This window comes from Nycticebus coucang, chromosome 9, assembly GCF_027406575.1.
Source record: "Nycticebus coucang isolate mNycCou1 chromosome 9, mNycCou1.pri, whole genome shotgun sequence".
NCBI classification, from domain to species: domain Eukaryota; kingdom Metazoa; phylum Chordata; class Mammalia; order Primates; family Lorisidae; genus Nycticebus; species Nycticebus coucang.
The window spans coordinates 17,253,839-17,276,421 of NC_069788.1; positions in this window are offsets into that span (position 1 = coordinate 17,253,839).

The following is a 22,583-nucleotide window of genomic DNA, read 5'->3' on the forward strand; positions in this document are numbered from 1 at the left end:
AAAAACAAGCAGGTGTAATCCAAAGGTGACTATGAGATCATCCACATAGCTTTGTGGAGGTAAGAAATAGACAGTGTCAGTGGAGGAGGCCTGTGCCTTCATAGAGGGCAGTAACTGAGAACAGAGAATGGGAGAACTGGTGGATTAGGAAACTGGTTATTATTGTGGTAAAAAATAAAGAGTTTGGGGAGAGGCAGTGCCCAAAGGCAGTCCTCATCTCTGAAACTTGGAAACTTTTTCATCAAATTACTCAAGACAAAAATCTCGGCATCATTCTAGACTTCTCTGTGTTTCTCACACTCCATATTCAATACATCAATAAATCCCAGACAATGTACCTTCAAAATATAATCAGAATCTGATAAGCTCTCACCACTACTGCTAATACTCTCATTCAAGTCACCGTCCATCGTTGTTTTCCTGGATTCATGAACTAGACTCCCACCCGCATCCTACTTTGCACTTGCTTGCCTCTTTGTGTAGTCTCAGAGCAGCAGCCAGAATGATTCTTTGGAGATGTAAGTCAGATAGTGAAGACTTTTCCTTAAGCCAAAGTCTTTAAAGCTCTACATAAATTGTCTTTTATTATACTTCTTATCTCATCCTCTCCCAATCTCCACAACAGTCTCCTTGCTGTTTCTTAAAGTCTTATTTTTTTTGGGGGGTGGGGAGAGGGGGCTGTGTGTTTACTCCCAATCCCACTCTTAGATTATCTGTAGACCTGACTTCTCTCTTACTTCATATCTTTTCTCAAATGTTCTCGTCTCCCTGAGGACTTTTCAACTGCCGTATTTTAATTATTAATTCCACTCTTCTTTTCAGGACAATTCCAGTTCCAGTTCTCTGGGGTTTTTATTTGAGACAGAAGCTGAATTTAATTTAGTCACTCTTTTCATCTCTTATAACAAAATCATCTAAGACATCAGGAAGTACGGAATTTGTTTTTGTCCGATTGTTTCTCCTTGTTATTTCTCCAGGGGATTTTTGTGTTTGATCATTAGCCTGCTTTCTGTTTTGTTGTCATTTCCTACTGGTCCCCTATCCACCATTCAGAGTGTGGTCTTAGAGTGGCAAATTAAGATTCTGACCCCAAAGGGTCTTGGATAGAATGAATATTTAGTCAGAGTTGTTGTAATGTCTGCAAAAACTGGGCTACTTGAAAGGCGAGTTGAAAGGCGAGTTGGGGTCTAACCATTTCTTTAAAATCAAAAATCCAAAGTGACCAGAGAAAAAGGTAGGCCATATAGCATTTCAAAAGCACTCTAAGAAAATGGGGCTTTCGTGTAATGCAAAAATGTGACTGAGAGAAGTTTTAATGAACTGAGTCTAGTCTCCTGGGTCATCTTGCAGAGTGAGTTTGAGATTCTGGTTATTAACTGAGGACTTTAGGTGCAATTCAGTTAGTCAGAGATTTTCATGGACCTGGAGATTCGCAGTACTTCCTTTGAGGTAAAAGAGGGACTACTGTCACTTTGCAGGCATTGGCTGGGGGCGTTGGGGGTGGGGGCAAAAAGTGATATGTCTTCCATAAGTGTCCAGGAAACCTCAGCAAACTTTTCAGTCTTGCAAGGAAAAGCTTCAACTCAACAAGTAAGAGTGTCCTCTAGAAGGAATTTGAGTGAAATATACCTGCTAGTCCTAGGATGGGTGGGTCCCCTTTTGTTGGGCCAGAGAGGCAAGTTTTGCCCTCAAATATCCTCGAAGAGTATGGGTTTAGCAGTTAGTACAAAGTTAGTAGACCTGTTTAATAGTGGAGGCTGGCAAAGAAGAAATGAAATGTTCCAGAAGATATCTGGAGACTTATGGGAGTCTTCTTTAGCCAATAAATAGAAGCTTCCTTTAACTAACCACAGACGGAATCAAGGGGTATCTTGGGTCAACCTATCAGACATTTCTAAGGTAGAAGAAGCTAGGACGGGGAGAATGGATTAGAAGGAACTAAGACTCCAACTAGGTTAGGAAACAATTTGCCCAGGGATGCCTGTTGGATTTCCTTGAGCTATTATCTCAGCACCCTTCTGATGCACCTTACAATGGATGATCACTACCTCAGCTGACTCCTAAACAGGCTCTAAAATCACAGGTAGAGTCCTGGACGGAGTTTTGGAATTTGTTCCTAATATGTGATGATGCTTGATTCAAGTACTTGTCTTTTAACATCGCCTGTCCTTTATAGGAATTTAGGTCAAGAGTTGTGTGCTTCTCTGTTGCTTCTCTGAGCTAATCCAGAAAGGCGATGCAATTTTTTTCAGGGCTCTGGGTTATGACAGAGACCTTGGAGTAGTTGACCACATCTTTCCTGGTGGTCTTAAGGCCAACCTTGACACACACTAGAAGGCATTCTCTTCCTTTCAGAGGAATTATTCCCCTATCCTGAGTCAGTCACGGCCACCAATCTTTCATCCACTGGATATTTAGGAATTGGAAGGTATAATCCGGTAGCAAACTTTTGGCCTCCCTTACCACTCTGGGTTTCTCAAAATCCTATAAATTCGAGCTTAGAATAATCTTGCCAGGCCAACTCATAGGCTAGGGTCATTCCATTCCGAGTCATTCCAAATGATGGAATGTTTCTACATGCTTGTTGGGGTGATCCGTAGCTCTCCAGATCCTGTTTTGTATCTTTTAACTCTACTAAACTAAAAATTTTATGGACAGGGTTGATTCAAACTTCCCCAATACTTTCATAAAGAGTATGAGTCAAGCCTTTCCCCCCCTGGTGGGGACAGTAATAATGCCACTTGTCCCTTTATAGGGTCATCCTCAGGTCTCCCTGGGTATGATGGTAATTTAGGACAGGGGTGAGCCTGAGGAGGATCCCTCAATACCAAAGTCTGGCTTAGCTCTGAACACCCCTTACACTATTGAAGATTTTCCCATAAATAAAACACAGCATTCACCTATGGTATTTTCATTGCTTTTTGCAAGAGAAATCCAATAGTAAGATGATGGGGTGATACAGCGTTCTGTGTGGGGATTACTGCTTTCTCCTGTCCACCTTGTGTCATGGCCTGGTCGTCGAGCAGAAAAAAATTAAACACTTCTTCTTCAGTGTCTGCATCAAATTTTTCCCTTTAGTGAGGATACACCCCAAGGGATAGACATTTGATCTCTGTGTACTCCTTTAGAACATGAAAGTGTGGAAACAGACAGGGCCTGAGGTCTGCAGCACTGACTTTTTGGAGGTAGTGGCCAAGGCCATTTGGCCAGACCAGTTGAGAATATCTCTTTACTGCTATGTAGGAGGAAGGTCGGTACCAACTTTCAATCTAAGTCCCCATGTCATATTCACCAGGACAAAGATATCTCACGGCACAACAGTTTGGTTACCCTTGACAGTACTGCAACTAGAAATTGAGTGGTTAGCCTTGACAAAGGGGGCACTCCCCACTCGTAAGGACATGAAAGATCACTTGGAAGCCTGATAAGACCAAGGATTCCTGGACATACCCCTTAGAGGTGTGAGATGGTGAGGATAGATGCAGAAGTGCTGTTTTAGGACACTACAAATATGTTTATCTACATGAACATCCACAGACTGTATAAACACTCTGGTCTTCAAAAGGACCCTACGGAATAAACAAGGAACAAGTCCCATTGGTTTTATCACCAATCAGATGAGCTCACTTCAAGTGGGCAAATCCAGTAGTAGATGGTTTGGTGCTGACAAAACCAAAAGGGAAGAGACATTATCTAGGTTTACAGAGGAAACGTGCCATAAGAGCTCCATTTGGCCCAAGAGAAATGTGCATCACCATGACCAGTAGAGACAAGAGCTACAGAGAACAGCCCTCTTCACTAAAGTGAAACAAAACGAAGGACTTGTCCTCTACCTCTAGGGTCATACCTCTCAAGTCCCTATCACCATCTAAGTACACCCAAAACTCAATTCTACAGTCTGAGAAATGGCAAGGGCAAGCCCCTGTCCTGTCCCCCAAACACTGTCTGCAAGATGGAAAGATTGGAAGCAAGAGCACTTTCATGGAAAAAGTGAGCTGGCTGAAGCTGACAGAGTGATCTGTGTCGGCAGTCTGTTCTCAGTTCTTGGTATGCTCTTCGCTGAACAATGACCAGGCACAATGAAAACACGGCCAGCAAGAAGTGTAGTTTATTGAACAAAGTAAGATATGCTCACCACAGACAGGGAATGGCCCCTTGTTATAACAGGAAGCCTCTATTGTGGCGTGGGGTCCTTTTTATATTGTTTAGGCTGGGCTTTATCATATGTGGCTCAGTCATCACCACTGAAGTACTCTGACGGATGGTTGGGAGATATATGAGCTTAGTCTTAACAGCACTTGGATCTCCTGTGACCCTCTTTGAGAGTCCACTTTGGGGGAGGGCCAACTGCAATGCAGATTTAAGCTAATGATGTGATAGTTAGCCTTAGGTTACTCTACATCACCTTCCAGACAGATTGCACCTTTAACATTTGCCCCGGGGACTGTGGAATCCCCTGCATTCTTCTGCAGTTGGCACTCTTAAATTCTGATTGCAGGGATTTCCTTCTTCTCCCAGGTGTGGCAATTGCTTGGGGTGGCCTGAAGTTGGGGCACCCACTTTTGTCCCCAGGACACCCAGATGCTCCTTACTATCTACCTCATAGCAATAGCTAATTTACCTCATCCCACAAGAGGAGGGACTAAATTACAGCCCTTGCCTAAGCACTGAGCGAACTCAGCCCCATGTCCCCTGCAATCCCTTACAACCGTATTTATAGAAAGCAAACTCCTGGCAGTCCCTGAAATCTGGACACATTTGGCCCATGGATTCAAGAACAATCATTTTCCCTTTTTAGGCTGAGCAAGGAAGCTTTAATGTTTCCCTCAGCTAACCCAAATTTTAGATAGACTACTTGCTCCCCTAGGCCCCATCTCCCACCCTCCTCCTTACAGAATACAAATGATATAACTGCAGACATTCCTACTGGCTCTCCCTTTAGCAAAGCATTTATTTCAGAAATTGTAAACACCTTCTCTACCAGTTTGAGATGTAAATACATTTGAAAGCCTCTTGACATACGACAACCCAAGATTGTCATTCTCCAAGACCTGGGAGCATCCATTGAAATGTAATTATCAAGGAATATAGAGACCCTGTCACCCACTTGCTGTGGAATGGTAGGAGCCTAACTCTGGAGGGTCTTTGCTCCAATTTTAAAACTACCTCCTGTCACAAAGATATGGAAATTTTACTTTTCCTTTAGGTAAGACTAATTAACAGAGATAGCCCAGGATTCACTTTCCTTCTGGACTTGTGAGCTCTTAAAAAACTCTCCAGGCTTTTGTTTTAATGGAGTTAAATTAAGATTTTATTCTGCTCTTTCTCCTTATTACCTTGAATAAAATCTTTCTTGCCTGCTTAACTTTGGTGCAATATTTGCTTTGATAAAACCACAAGGATGTTTGCCTTTTGTCTTTTAAACTCAGACATGTCTTTATTTTATGTTTTCAAATATTTCTATTCCTATGTTTTTAGAACAGATTCATGAATAAATATATTGCATTGACTTGACATGAAGTACTCTGTTTTTCTTCAGGAAGACAGAGAATATTTTAGGGCATGTACTAAAAATCCAGATAAGTTACATATTTTTTTACACATTATTAACAATAGATTACAAATCCAATGTTATTAGCAATAGATATAGATTACAAATCCAATTTATTTAACTGGTATTTCTTCAAGTGGGCAGCACAAACCATTGATTGTAAAACAGCTATGAATAAAATAAATTATCATTCATAGATCTCAGTAATGGAAATGAAGTTTGACAATCGGCTTAGAGTTTACCATGAGATGTATGTGTCATCTAAAACTATGAATTCGTTTCCTTGGAATGAAAGCTGGTGCTAAAATAAAGATTACTATTCATCCTTTTTCACTGAAAAAAAAAAAAATCTTGGGATTATTCTCCCTGATATAGATAAATATCTATAAAATAAAAGAAAATCTAAGAATTAGAGATCCATACTCCAGGGTATGAAATTAGTGAGATGACACATTTTCCCAGACATTTTACTAACAGAATCCTTAATTTTTTATTAATGGTGAGAGCCAGAAAACTCTCATTAGATTATGTACGTGCAGCTCATAAAGCAGTGAGGGTGGGAGGAGAAAATGTCAGCTTTATGTATCTATATATTTGTAGAAGTTCCTTCCCTTAAAAATTGCAATCCAAAGACAGAGAAGAGCAATTAACAGGATATTTACCATCAGATGTGTTTTCAACTCTCTTCAATTCATTTTAGTTTTCAAAAGAAATAGACTAATTGCAATGGGGTTTTTGTTCTGGAAGTAATCTTGAAACTTTTCAACTAAAATTAATATAGGTAAAATTTTTTTTTCATTTTATTATTTTTTTATTATTAAATCATAGCTGTGTACATTGATATGATCATGGGGCATCATTCACTAGCTTTACAGACCATTTACCAAGTTTCACATATACCCTTGTAAGATGCACCGCTGGAAATTCACATGAAATTTAGAGCTAGTACCCCAAATTTAGCTGAACTTTGACCTGAAGATGAGTGCCCTTAGCAAGGCTCCTTACTTTCCCCTTTAGGGTAAAGTTGAGTCTTCTGTGGTGGCAAAGATATCACAAAGCAAACATCTGGGTAGTAATGTGTGACGTGGAATGGTTCTATATACCTCTTTATGTCTAAAGCAGAGCAAATGGTCATTTAAAAATGCTTCTCTTAATACTTGCCAGGATTTTTATATAAAATTAGATATTAACATGCAGATATTTAAAAACCCAGTTACGTGCAAAAGGCAAAATATATGATGGATTACGCACAAATAATATCTTGTTTCTCATGGGATTTACCTGATTGGATAACTTTATACAATACAAAATACTATATTCTCCACTTTTGGGGAACCTCTATTCATATTTGTACATTATAGGTTTAAAAGTGCTTTGTAATTTAAAAATGACACAGAATTGTTCAGCTTTGTATGATTATATATATTATTTTAGCAAGGTCTATAATAATATCACTAGTAGTGCTTTTCCCCATATTGGGGCAAATACTGGAGAGATATACCATTTGGGTTGAGCTAGAGGAGAAAGTACAAAGGTGTGACCAAATCTTGGATATAAAGTGAAATTATATATAAGAAGAACTAGATAAAATTGTAAATGACTAATAACTTCTCTCCTGGAAACAAATAATATAAATTATTGTGTTAAATTTCTATATTGCCTAATATATTACTATAGATTTAGCAGCTTAAAGTTGTCCATGTTTACTATCTCTCAGACTCTGTAAGTCAGGGGTCTGGACTTGACTTAGCTACATCTCCTTGGAGAGTCACAGGCTGTAGTCAAGGTGTTTGCTGGTTCTGGAAGTTAATCTGAGTCTCAACCAGGAAAGATCTTCTCAAAAGAGATTTCAAATGGTCTATCTTTTAAAAATATGTTTTATACTTCATAAGAGGCATACGGGATTTTTAAACAGCTTCAAGGTATTATTAGTAGGAATATAAATAATAAATAACTATTTCTAAACTACTTTTCGTACTCATTGCATTTACAAATAAAACTTTATGTTAATTATTATGCAGATAACAAATGAGATCACCAAATAAATCTCTTTGCTATAAAATATTTAATATTCTCTTGGATGCATCTTTGGAGTTATTTTTCCATTAAAATACATTAAAAGATTTCTTCTAATATATTACATGTATGCATCTCTTTGTAATATTAAAGTCATGAAAACAGTTTGGGGTGTATTATACTTTAAGAAGTTCTTTTACATACTGAAATTTATTCTTACAGAATATTTAAACAATTTCAACACAAAAGTGTCTCTATACTTTCAAAGAGGAGAGTGGTAAGTGCAGATGCTTTGGCATCTAATATGCAAATAATAGATAGAAGGCTTCTTAAATTCCCATGGGAATATTGTGCAACTTGTAGAAAATTATGATATTACAATGACAACTTTCATTATGTATATGTAATATAGTAACATGATATTATATTAAAGTGACATAATTTTGGGGAGACATGCAAAGCTCCAGCCACCACAGACCTTTAATATGTAAAAAGGAATTTATTCTACCTTACAATTATGTTTCACCCATTTGTTAATGTTAGTTTCTTGTTTTCCAGAAGATATTTGGTCCCTGTATCAGTGCATATGGTTCAAGGCGACTGGGCACTTAAGTCATATGCCTTGTCAATCATTTCTGGGAGTTTCCTGCAATTACTACATTAATAAGTTCATTTTCTCCATGTCTTTATATTTTCTGGAGAATTTTCTTGAATTTATCTTTCCGGGCTTGTATTGTTCTTGTTTCAACATTACTTTATCTTTCAGAGGATTTTACATATATTTCTAGGCAAAATATTCTTCTACTCTTTTATTAGATTTTTTTCTTCCTTCTCTTTTCATTCTATTTCCCTTTCATATGGATTGTTTCATTGATCTATTTTATTTAAAAATCTATTTTCAAATATCTGTAACCCATTTACTATATATACATATATATGAGTACTATATCTAGAAATATGTATAGATATATCATATATAATGATATCAAAATTTTACTAAAAAATAACATAAACAGGTATATGTCAATCAGAATGGTACAGTTCACTATATTTTTACAATATGAACATATCAATGTTATGTTTATCCAATCCATATCCAATTGTATATACTACAATTATTATTTGTGTTTAGTTGTTTGGCATTTGGGCAATTTCCCTTTGGGGCTACTAAAATAGTACTGCTACTAATAGTCTAGTAGATGTCATTTGTGTACACATGCACATTTTTCTAAACATGTTCCTTTATATAGCATGCCTTGCTATGTGACAAACTTGTCTTCTGTCATTCACTCTATTTACTCATATCTATGCCAATGATTATGGATAGTCATCACATTCGTTTATTACGTGCATTTTATATATGTAGGATCATTTTCCTTTCTCCTCTAAAACTTTTATAATGTAATTGATGACAAGATAGGATACATTAATCCTAAAGTAGGAATAAACATAGCATAAAAAGAAGACCATATGACTGAATGGGCTGTGGTTGGTCCAGGTATGGACATGCCAAGCTTTCTGTGTGTCCTAGACCATTAGCTAAAATCGTAAAATCATTCCCCTTCCTCAAAAAAAAAAAAAAGAAAGAAAGAAAGAAAGAAAAGAATAAAAAAGAAAAGGTTGTTTAGAATCAGTCCTCAATCTATATTTCTAAATAGTGTGATGTTATTGAATATGGACAATCTAAAGTCCCTACCTAAGATATACTCCTTTAAAACTGCAAAAAAAGCAAAAAAAAAAAAATAAATAAATACAGAAACGGGGTCAAAAAACTGCTGTTATGCGATATGTGTTCTAAACTAAGATATAATTAAACTAGGAAGGAAGAAAGAAATAATAGACATTATGAAGGAAGTATCAATACACTTACTTCATCACTTAAAACAATGATAATTATAAAGAAGGTCATTGTTTGTCAATGTGATTTATATGCTTACAATGAGTACATGATATTTTGTTTGTGGCTGAATTTTTGGACCATCTTCAAGAATTTATTAATCTAAAGTATTTAAAATGCAGTTGTATGCTTGCATCTTCTAGTTGACAATGTCTACTGTAGTACCTTCAAATAAGGGGCAGTCTTCATAGAGCAGGCGGCTAAGGGAGGGCAGTGCCTCCCTGAAAATAGGAATGATATATATATGATATATATATATATATATCCAAAGGAAATAATATTGGTACAGCAAAGAGTTATTGGCACTCTTGTTTATTACATCATTTTTCACAGCAGCTAGGATATGGAAGCAACCTTAGTGTCCATCAAAGATGGACATATAAATTGTTGTACATATATATAATGGAATACCACTCATCTTTAAAAAAAATAAAATAAAGGAAATCCTGTTAGTTGTAACAGCGCGAATGAACTTGGAAGACACTATGCTAAGTGCAGTAAGTCTGGCAAAAAGAAAAATACCACATGGTCTCACACAGTACGCATACAAAGTTAGACTCATACTGGTTGAGAATAAAATGATGGCTACCAGGACTGGTGCAGAAAAGTGGAACGGGCAGATGTTGCTCCAAGAATACAAAGTTTCATTTAGACAGAAAAAATAAGTTCTGCAGATCTACTGAACACAATGGTGACTATAGTTAATAATAATGTATTTTGAACTTGAAAACTAGTAAGAGAGTAGATTTTTAATATTCTTACCACAAGCAAAAATAAGCATGTGAGCTAACAGATAAATTTCGCCTGACTTAGTAATTCTACAATATACACATATACATGTATCAAAATATTATGTTGTATGCCGTAAATATTTTCAATTTTTTTTATTTGTCAATAAAAATTTATAAAAAAGAAATCTGCTTAGATTTCTATTTGAAATTCAGCATTTGTTTGTCACTTTGGGCTGGTCACCTTAATTATCATAACCTTATTTTTTTCCCTTGAAAATGGGAATAGCAATAATGTATTTTTCAGTATTGCTATCCGCATTGCAGGAAAGAATCTCATTCAAGTCTTCAACATATTACTTTGACACATAACAAAAGTTTGCTACTAACTACAGAAATGTTTATTACTACTAGTAATAAATATATATTCCATAACAATGTCTTAGACAGAATTTTTATATGCAGTATTGGTAAGAATTTAAAAACATGATTAAAGTTCAATAGTCAAGCAATTTTAATTTGAATAGAATTGAGCCGAATTATTCTTAAAATCTGTGAAGACTTTTGTTTGCAGTATTTCCTAACTTTATCTGCCTGTGCAATACTGGCAGAGAAGGGAAGGCATCTCAGAGGAATTATATTTTATGTATTTGTATTTCAGATAATGCTGCCTCACAGTCATTATCCTCACCTTTTAGTCCTGCATTTCTTTCTAACCACAGATTTAATTAAATCTGAACTTCTTCAGATCATGATGCTTAAGGGATAATTAATTTAATTTTTCATATGGACTTAAGCTACATTAGGATGATTTTATATGTAGCATGTCTAATGATTTTGGCCTATTTATGTGAAAATTCACATCTTTATTTAGACCCCTCAATTGATTTAGTTACACAGCTAGTTTTCATTATTTTAACACAAGCATTATTTTAAGATGGTTGCCGTAGAGCCCATAAAATGTATGTTACAGAAACCTAATTCTGATTGTCAAATAGAGTTGCATGTTGAAAATTATTTTTTATAAAGCAAAAGCTCAAAGGGATGTGATTGTTCACTTTAAGAAATCTATTTATTTACTACATGTTTTACTTGATCATATGAAGCACACTTTTAATTTTTCAGCCTTAGTCTCAAACCTCAACACTATTCATCTTTTATATGAGCAGAGAGAGAACTGTAAGAAATCACACCATTAAAACCAAGACCTAATAATGAATTCTGGAGTGCTTAATTTGTCAAATAAAAGCAGTCATTTAACCTATAAAGACATAACTAAGCAAAGATGAATTAACTTTGTTGTGAAGAAATTTCTTGGAGGCAGGAAATGACTATGATGCCAAATCAGCATTTAAAATATAAATGATTTATGGGAGTCCTCCAAAAAACAATGAAATGTAAGTCCATCCTCAAGAAACGCATGCATTTTTTAAGTGTTAGCACCATGCTTTCTACTTAGTCCTAAAGTATTCCCCTTAGGAAAATTTTTTAATTACCAGTTTGGCTAATAAAAAGATTAAAAACAAGCTAGTTTCCATCCTATATTTCCACTATTTACAAATCCATGTCTCCTCAGCAATTTATCTACAAAAATTTAGTTTCTGATTTTTAGACTAGGGATATTATTAATATATGTTCCATAAATTAATTCAGAAGTTTAAATGAGATAACCCAGAAAAATCACTAACAAATATCCTCACACTGTGTTTCTCAAATAACGATCTTTGGGAAAAGATTTTGCTTAGTGCAAACACACTTCACTTTTTCTTTGTTTAACCATTTGGACCGCTGATTTGAAATGATGTTCAGTAAAAGAAGTCAATTTTTTAGAAGAAATTTAATAACCATGTATGTTAGTGAAAATGAGGTTTAGATGTTTTCTAGGCCCAAATCAGATTTTGTCTGAAAGAAGGAGGTTGTAAGTCAAAAAGGAAATAATATGTACGTTCACTGAATTTTTTAGAAGAATGCATTCAAGCGTTTCCTATGCTAGCCTTTTTTTTTTTAATTCACAGATTTTTTTTCTAGTTGTTTTGAACTATTTGTCTTAGGGAATGAAGAGTTCACTGTTTTATAACTTACGTTATCCAGAGTATTTGATTCAAGGGAAGCCTGAATGGTTAGTTCAGAAAGTCAACATCCCTATCTTACATGTCATTGCTACTTACATATATTCCATACTTAATACTGCTCCTTTCATGCTTATTAAAAAATTTGTATTTAAAGAAATACCAGGAGCGGGTGGCGCCTGTGGCTCAGCGGTTAGGGCGCCGGCCCCATATACCGAGCGTGGCGGGTTCAAACCCGGCCCCGGCCGAACTGCAACAAAAAAATAGCGGGCATTGTGGCGGGCACCTGTAGTCCCAGCTGCTCGGGAGGCTGAGGCAGGAGAATCACTTAAGCCCAGGAGTTGGAGGTTGCTGTGAGCTGTGTGAGGCCATGGCACTCTACCGAGGGCCATAAAGTGAGACTCTGTCTCTACAAAAAAAAAAAGAAATACCAGGAGCAATGCCATCAAATGAAATGGACAAATATTAATGAAAATTACTAGAAATATTTAAATAGCATTGTTATATACTGTTTGCGGTATTCAAAATATAATCTACGTTTTTTTAGTTTTATGTTTAGTGGAGTATAGAAGAGGACAAATATATTTTTTTCTTTCTATCCATATTAGGTTCATTTACTGGGGTCCCTGTAACAGAAAAAAAGATTAACAAGAAAAAAATACATGCACACTTTTCTAAGCTTTATATGACATGGGAACCTTCATAAGGATATGAAGACCCAAAGAAATAGTTATACTGAGTGATTTTATGCTAGGCTAAGAGTGGATATTCACAGAAGAATGTGAAAGGATGACAGATATGCACTAAGAATAGCAAAGGGGAAATTCAGTAAGACCTGTTCAATCAGATTCTTTCATACCAGGAAGAATCAGATTCTTTCACAGTGCTTTGGCTTTAGAGATAAGGCTGTTGTTCTAACTGGTTCAGAGGCAAGTCAGAAACTTTTACACATGCTATTTCTCTAATTCCTTCAACTTAAAATATTCAAAATCCCAGCATGCCATATTGGGTTAGTGTGTCCTGAACCCCATTGTAATCACGAACATGAACATACTATAAATGAGAAATAATCGTGATTGCTGATTTTTTTTTTATAACCAGGGTTCACATGTATTTAAAGCCATTGAAAATCTCAAAGGATGATAACTTATTTAATTTAGTTATAATTCCAGATCTCTTTTGTGCAATCATAAAATATTGTCCTTGAAATGTGATGTTTACTATCAGACTCATGGTCACCTTTCATACTCACGCAATTGAGAATTCAAAGACTTTTACTAACTTCAATGGAGTAAAATGTTGGTAGAGATTTTTCAAAGACTATATATTTTTAAATGTGTATTTTTTCAATTCTTCAACATGATCTTACCTATACTGAATGTCTGATTCAGAAGCAAAAACAAATAAAAGGTCAAGACCACCATTTGCTCTTAAACAATGACCTTTGCATCAATAACCTATAGATAAATACATCAAAACAAGAGAAAATATGTCCCCTGAACACTGCAATGAAGTAAATGAGATCTCTGCAAGTCTCAAATAATGGATAGAGAAGCAATATTTGATTCACTGAAACCCTGGGCCTTGAAGAATGTATATCTTAAATACTGTCATCATAAACTTTCCTTTTCAAATTCTCTGCACATTTGGAAAGCTCAGACAGATTAAGATAGAAGCCCTCGAAGAGGCCTAGATAGTATCCTCTAGACTCTTTAAAATAAAAAATAATGTATACTGTACTGTGTGAGAGTGTGTGTGCATGTGTGTGTGTGTGTATGTGTCTGTAAGAGAGTGTGAGTATATAACTCTACTTTCTTTTCCTTGCAGTATTTTATTATTTTTTCTTTTTCCCTTCATTACTACCTCAGTTGTTTTTTGCAACTCATTTCTTTCTTCCTTTTTTTTTTTTTTTTTTTAGAGACAGAGTCTCACTTTATTGCCCTTGGTAGAGTGCCATGGCGTCACAGCTCAGAGCAACCTCCAGCCCCTGGGCTTAGGTGATTCTCTTGCCTCAGCCTCCGGGGTAGCTGGGACTAACAGGCACCCACCACAATGTCCAGCTCTTTTTTGTTGCAGTTTGACCGGGGCCAAGTTCAAACCCACCACCCTTGGTATATGGGGCTGGCACCCTACCCACTGAGCCACAGGTGCCGCCCTGCAACTCATTTCTAACATTACTGCTTCTTTGTGAATACTTACTGCTGTGGTATTTTTCTTAGCATTTTGTTCATAGTTACTTCATTACCTAGCACAATGAATAGTAATGATTTGTTTTGTAGTTCTTTTTCTCACTTGTGCCCCTAACTGTGTCTGCGTTGAAATTATACATTGAACTTGATTTTCATGTGCATATGGCATGCACAGCAGAGGGTCTGTAACATACTTAGCACTCTATATTTACTGCAGAGGAAATCAAGTGTTCACATATTCTGTGATGTTCAGCTTATACTAGTTTTATTTTAAATGGAAATCTTTAAAGAGCAGTTATTTTTGACTAGTTTGATGACATTCTCCACGTTTTCCCATGGAAGACCTGTAGGAAATTCAGATGTAAGGTAAATTGAGTCTTGCTCCTAATAGCAGAGGAAATCTAACTCTTCACATTCGTAAAGTTATGGGGGGGAAGGCTTAAGGATCATGTCAACTAACATACGACCCAAAGGGGAAAGAGGGGGGTGGGGCCTTGGTGTGTGCCACACTTTATGGGGGCAAGACATGATTGCAAGAGGGACTTTACCTAACAATTGCAATCGGTGTAACCTGGCTTATTGTACCCTCAATGAATCCCCAACAATAAAAAAAAAAAAAAAAAAAAAAAGCAAAGTATCAATCCAAAAAAAAAAAAAAATGCCAAAGTCTTATACACCATGATTTTTAACAAAATTGTATAGGGACAGAGGATGTGGTCTTATTGTACAAACATGAATACTTTGGAGAGGAATCTTATGTTCATTACATTGCAGTGACAACTTCAAGGAAATCTCTAATGTTTGTGAACAATTCTCACTGCCTTTCTCTCCAGGATCATCTGCACCCAGACGCTCATGTGATACTTCATTCAGTTATATAGACAAGAAGCATCAGACTTGGCCAAGGTGAATGACTGTTTTCTATAATCTCATACAGCAATAAGCCTCCCACAGCAGCTGAAGTAACCCAACCAGGTTATCAAATCTCACAGTGATATCACTGACAGAGGAATATGGTAAGAGAGAAGAATCTGGTTAACAGCCATGCAATTTGGGAGCAGATATAAGTTTGGAATTTTTAATTTCTTTTTCTTTAATTTGTTGTTACACTTCTCAAGTCCATATGTAATGAGAACTTCTTGGACAAAAAAATATATATATATATTCTAGGTTTAAATGCACAACAACTTTTCCATAAACTCGGTAACCTCTCTAACTCTAATCAAAATAGAAATTAAGTTTTGGTAATTGGTGTAGGGAGGTCACTTAACTTTTTCATCTTTCTTCACTCCCTGAAAAGTAATTGGCCTTAATGCGAATATTTTTTCTCAAAATTTGAAAGTACCCAATATTTTATGGATGTACTAGCAGCATTTATAATCACAGTTCTACAGAATTTGTAATATCTCTTGTCAGCAGTTACATAGCAGACAAAATAATCATAGTTCTTTTTAATTTCCTAGCTGTTTGTTTCTCGGTCCAATGCCCCAAGTTCATATCATAAGTGAACCAAATGTATTTACAATTGGCACATTGTAATATTAATTGAATTACAAAGAGCAGAACATTTGCATTGGAAACATGAACAGCATTTAGTGTTTCTTTAGCCCATTATAATGTGTTGGATTCAATTTAATACTTATTTTATTAGATAATTTCATCCATTTCTTGAGAGTTAATAGTGAGGGCAATTCAGAATTTTAATCTGAAACATATGGAGTAGGAACTCTGTTTTGTTGAATTAATCTCTATCGTCAATCTGACGACATTTTATAGGATAATGCAATATTCACAAATACAGTATTCATTATTAATGAGGCAGGGATTTACTGCCCATCTGTATTAACACTTTGAGCTTTAAGGTTATTTGTACCTGAGAGTTTTCATGGTGTATTCTTCAGCGAGTGAGTTAGTTGGCAGTGTTTATTAAAGATCCTCTCCACAGATCCCTGCACAGGGGAAAATGAAGTGGAGGATACAGGAGTGAATTGGAAGAGTAAGAAAACGTGTTCAACAAATAATTCATTTTGTCTGCTGAGCTTACAACTTGTGGGGCAATGAAAGCTCAGGGGTCTTTCAGGAATACTTACTAGCACAAGAAAGAGCCCCTTCGGTTTGTTGCAATTTTTACTCTTTGCTCACTTTGCTATATGAAATGTGTAACATTTTGTCAAACTGTGTAGTCACTTTTGTGACAAATTATGTGCATATAAATGGACTAATGCACACACAGAAAGAAACTGTGTTTTCTCTTTTATATTGGTATGGAAGGGTTTCCTGATGGCAGGATTATTTTATTTTCTCAGGATACAACTCATGCTCACACACACATATGCAGACACGCAGGCAGGGCAAGACATAAGGAGAGATTCAGATTTACGTTTTAAACTTAAATATTATAGGACTAGGCCTGTGATTTCTCAAGGAACACAAATGGAGTCTACTTAGATTATGAAGTCCCAAAGTCCCTAGATGAGGAGGTTTAAAGCATTCCCCTAGCCAAATTCTTTCTCCTACTTTAATTTTTACAATGTGTATTAACGTATTGTCTTTGTAAAGAAAAATACTGCTTTATTTTTATATTTATAAATTAATTTAACTGTTGACATTTTCTGAACAAATCAAATTTACAAATCCTGGAGATATGTTTATCTGGAATACATTTTGTAAAACACTGAACTTGCTAGAAGAAATGAAGGAAGAAAGATGACTATGGGTGAACTTGGGAAGAGTTTAAAGATTAGAAGAGGTCTGGTCAAAAAAAAAAAAAAAGAAGAGGTCTGGTCAATGCAAACAAGTGGATAGAAAAGGGTAGACAAGAGTAAGACTCTCACCATGGTTGGGCGAGTGCGGTGTAAAATGTGTGTGCGCATACATCAGTGGGGGCTGTGACACGTGGATTCATCCTGAGGCAATGAGATTAAATGAACTCACAAGTAGAATAACAGGAAGTGGGAAATTCAAAGGATATTGTGAAAAAAGAGTAATCAGGGTAAAGTCTACATAGATTATTCGATGTATGAGAACAACAACAAAAAGAAATTTCCAAATTTTTCATCAGTGGACTTTAATAACAATGCTCCCACTCACTGAAATTAGAGAAATTCTATGGTAAATTTAGGTAACATTGATTTTTCCACCCTTGAAATCACCATGAAAACAACCATACAAAGGATGAGAATGGAAGACATCTCAATTTTAGGAATTACTTTCAAATTTTTAGTAAAAGCCAACCCCTTGGCTTTGATTATTCTTCCCCTCAGTTAATAAGACTGCAGAGGATGTAGAAACTCTTCTTCCCAGGATGGCTGCTCTCTTTTCAGCATCCCCCTCCTGCTCCCTTCCCTGAGGGTAAACTTTCACTTTCATTTGCTCAGCTTATATGGTGCTTCCTAAAATTCTTCTCCCGAGGAATACTGAAAACCTGCATGAACATCCACTTGGAGGCCATTAACAATGTCCTCACATTTTCCAGAATTTATAACGTGTTTTGAGAGGGTGAGGAATAAATGGAAACAATACTCAGATCAGGCACCCTTAGGTGGATCTAATCTTCATTTTGAAGCATTCGGAAAGTTTCTACCTGATAAAAATTTATTTTCACAGCAGCTCTGCACCATTGCCCTTGATCATCTCTTCTGGAATATTTGATTAAAATTACTCTTCAGGGACAAACCATAAATTCACCTGCTTCAGAAACAGAATAGCAAAACAGTAGTCTGTTTGTTCACATGAGAGGACTAGTGCCAACACTTTGTTCAATAATCCTTGGCTAGGGAGGATACGGACAGAATGTGCCTCCAACAACATCTCTCCATAAATGCCCTGAAGACTAATTTACATATGGCAGACAGCCTTACTGTGGACTGCTTGATTAGAAACCTAATTTCTTCTTCATAGTCGTATTTATACATCCAAGTTGCAGTGACAGTCTAAACCCATCACATTTCACGGTGATGTGAAACTACCGCAGAGACACTCATTAGATACTTGAAAGACATACTCAATTACTTTCTTTCTTGTTTTTACAGTTATTTTTGTTAAATAGAGGTCCTAATGATTAAATGAATGAGTAAAAATTCATTGACTCAGCTAATACCATTATTTTTACAATGAAAATCTAATATCCTAGGGAAGAAAGTGGTCACTTGAGTGTGATACTCACTGCAGAAAACGTGCCCCGCAGGCTTTGGCAGAATGCCGAGGATTTCAGAGGACGTTTAGCTTTGATGAAAAGTTTAACGGAAGGAAAAAAAAGGATACAGCTCCTTATTTTCTCAAGTATGTTTCTAAACTCTGGTTATTATCCTAACAATGATTCACTCTTTTATGGAATATATTTTAGTAGCAAATTTATTCATCAGAAGAGATACTCTTTTAGTTCTACCTCAAGCTGGTTTATTCACCTGTGGAATCCTCTAAGGATTTCTTGGAGAATATTCAGCCCTCATGTCCAAAGCCTAGCGTAGAATTGTAGCATATTAAAAACAGGGAGATGAAAAGGTCTAAACGTTCCCTTTTCTATAATTCCATTGTAATATTTAATATTGGTGTGGTAATACATTAAAATTAATGGCAACACACCAGAATGCATATAAATCAAACGTCCACGCTAAGTTCTGTAACATTCTTGAAAATTTAATTATCTTATTTACAAATCCACTCTAAGGATATAGAGTCTTCATTTTTAAATGTGGACATGAGAAAAAGATAAATAATTCTATTCCTATTGTTTTCATTAAATGACTTGCACCCTGAAGATGGAGGGTAAACTTACAAATATTGAAGAATATTGAGACAGACTACACAATTTTAGCACTTAAAATATTTTTTTTCTGTCAAGTTTAAAGATGACTTGAAGATATCAATGGGTTCAAGGAGGTTTTTTTTTTTTAATAGGATATAAATTAAAACTTTTTTTGGAAATTTGGTTTTATTTTCTCTTTCATTCTTGGAAGAATTTAAATAATTAAACACAAGAACGTAGAATATGTAATGTTTGCCACTACACACGTACATACACACGTAAGTAGCATCTTTAAAGTGCTCCTTTGCTTTTGTTACAATGATTTGTAAACTGTGTTGAACAGTAATTTTAGTGTCATTTTAAAGTAACATTATGATTTTATATTTTTATACCATTAAGAGAAGTTTATCAGACTAGAAGGAATGATAATACTGCATATACATTTATAGCAATGATGCTAACAAGGGCAACTGCACATATTTGTGCATTCTATTTTTTTATTCAAGATTAATTTATTATCTCCAAGATCAAATATTCTACTATGCTTGATAGTATGTTTTATCCTCTTACAGCGTAAGATTTAACTTCTTGATTGTAAAAAGATATATCTCATAGAGAGAGGGAAAAATACATATATATATATATATGAGATTCATAATTATAATTATTTAGAAGGTCTTTCAAACTGGAGTACATTAGGTCAAGTATATTTTTTATTTATTATTATTTTTTATTTTTAAATTAATTTTTATTTAAAATAATAAGTGTATATATTTATGGGGTATAATGTGATGATTTGATATACAATGTGGAATGCTTAAATCAAACTGATTAACTCACTTACTTCTTATTTGTGGCAAGACATTTAAAATTTACTTTTAGATATTTTGAAATATCCCCTTGCATTGTGCACATTAGGTGAGACGGCACCAAATGCCCTTCCCTCTCACCAATCGCCCCCCCTTCCCCTCCCCTCTCCTTCCTTACCCCTCTGCCTGCTAGACTATAATTTGTGTTTTATCATTTGTATGAGTGGGTAAGTGGGTAAGTGTTTATATATTTGTTTCATACTAGTATTGAGTACATTAGATACTTTTTTTTTTCCATCCTTGAAATCCATTATTGTGTTCCAACTCCATCCAGCTAAACATAAAAGATATAGTTTCCATCTTCCTTATGGCTGAATAATATTCCATGGTATACATATACCACAATTTATTGATGCAGTCATGGGTTGATGGGCATTTGGGTTCTTCCGTGAGTTGGCAATTATGAATTGAGCTGCAGGAAACATTCTGGTTCAAATGTCTTTGTGATAAAATGATTTTTGTTCTTCTGGGAATTGTGTGATGAAATGAATGTCCACTTTTAGTTCTTTGAGTATGCTCCATACTTCTTTCCATAAAGGTTTTACTAATTTGCAACCCCTCCAGCAGTGTAGAAGTGTTCCCTTCTCTCCACATCCATGCCAGTATCTACAGATTTGGGACTTGGTGATGTGGGCTAATCTTAGGGGAATTAGGTGATATCTCAAAGTAGTTTTGATTTGCATTTCTCTAATGATTAAGCATAATGATTTTTTTCATGTCTTTTTTGACCATTCATCTGTAATCTTCAGAGAAGTTTTTGTTCAAGTCTCTTGGCCACAAAGAAATGGGGTTGTTTGCTCTTTTCTTATTGATTAATTTGAATTCTCTGTAGATTCTAATTACCCAGACCTTTGTCAGAATCATAACATGCAAAAATATTCTCCCATTCCTAAGGCTGTCTGTTTGCTTTATTGGTAGTGCCCTTAGCTGTGCAGAAGCTTTTTACCTTGATCAAATCCCAGTAATTTATTTGTAGTGTTGCTGTAATTGCCAGGGGTGTCTTCCTCATGAAATATTTTCTCAGGGTCAATATCTTCAAGCATTTTCTCTGTACCCTCTTCTAGTACTTTCATACCTTAAATTTAAATCTTTTATCCAGAGAGAATCAATTTTTGTTAGTAGTGGGAAGTGTGACTCCAGTTTCAGTCCTCTACAAGTGGGTAGTCAGTTCTCCCAGGACCATTTATTAAATAGAGATTCTTTTCCCTTTAATATCAAAGATCAAATGATGATTTGTGGCTGGGTTCATTTCTGGATTCTCTATTCTATTCCATAGACCTGTGCTTTCTAGAGTGAAATTTGAAACAAGAAAAATGTACACAACCCCCTCTTATAGAGCATCTCAAGTTTGGAGCTACAAATATCACTGTTGTAACATTTCTCCAAAGTGGATGTTCAGGAGTTCCAGGAAATAAGAAAAGGGGATATGACTGTTTCTTATCAGGATCCTCTTGGTTTCCATATGCTCAATCTAAGCAAGGGTAGATACACCAATGGGAGGATAGGCAGGAGTCTTTTTGACAGTTTTCCAGTTTTTAAGACACTGTAACAAAATAGTTCCGTTGCCTGTGAATGCTGCAAAGTTTAAGTTCATGAGTGAGAATTGAATTCCTGGCATTTAAAAACTTCCATACGTTTCAGTCAATGCTCATTTGGTAACACGTGTCCTCATGCTGTGCTCTGCCTGATCTGGTGTGCATTCTGGGGCGGCGCTAGGCAGAGCAGACACATAAGAGGTTTCCTTCTTTGACAAAGTTAATCTTTGGCCTGTTTCAAAATGTCAAGGTTCTTCTAGGGTTGAGTAAGTCAGAGAGAGTGTGTGGCCTTTTCCTACTGCTTTGACTGACAGCCGGAATTAGATGGTTTCTCAGGATCACAACAAGAAATAGGCAAAAAGGCTTCTTCCAGTTTGCTTTAAAGCCAATCTAGAGATCACACACGCACACACTTAACTCATATCCAGCTACCTGGGCCCTAGGTGACTCACGCTCAGCAACAATCCCCACGTCATTAAAATGGACAGAGTGAAATTGAAATTTTATTTTCTCTCCACAGGTGCCTCTGATACTGACTTTAATCAAATAATTAAATTTTATGACTGAGTGTATGTGAATGTGTGTGTGTGTGTATGAATGAGAGGGCTGTCCAGAAGTATCCAGCCATGTCATGTGAGAAATAGAGACACACATGCCTACAGGGCTGGATAAATTTCAGCTAGCTCTGTGTGTACATTTACACATACACTTAAGTATACCATGTGTCCCTATATTTGTTTGTGATTCACTGGGCTTGATGACAAAATTATGGGTGACACAGTTAGGAAAATGCAGATTGGGAGATTAATCTGCTACTTTGCATCCCTGAGCCTTTAGGGACAGCCCTGTATAACCAGGTTTATAAAGGCAGGTAATTGGTTGAGATTTTATTTTGTCTCCAGTTCAAAACTTTCCACCTTCTAGTCATGCTGAAATAATAAATTGGTCTCGAGTAGGCTCTTTCCTGACTACAGCTGAGATA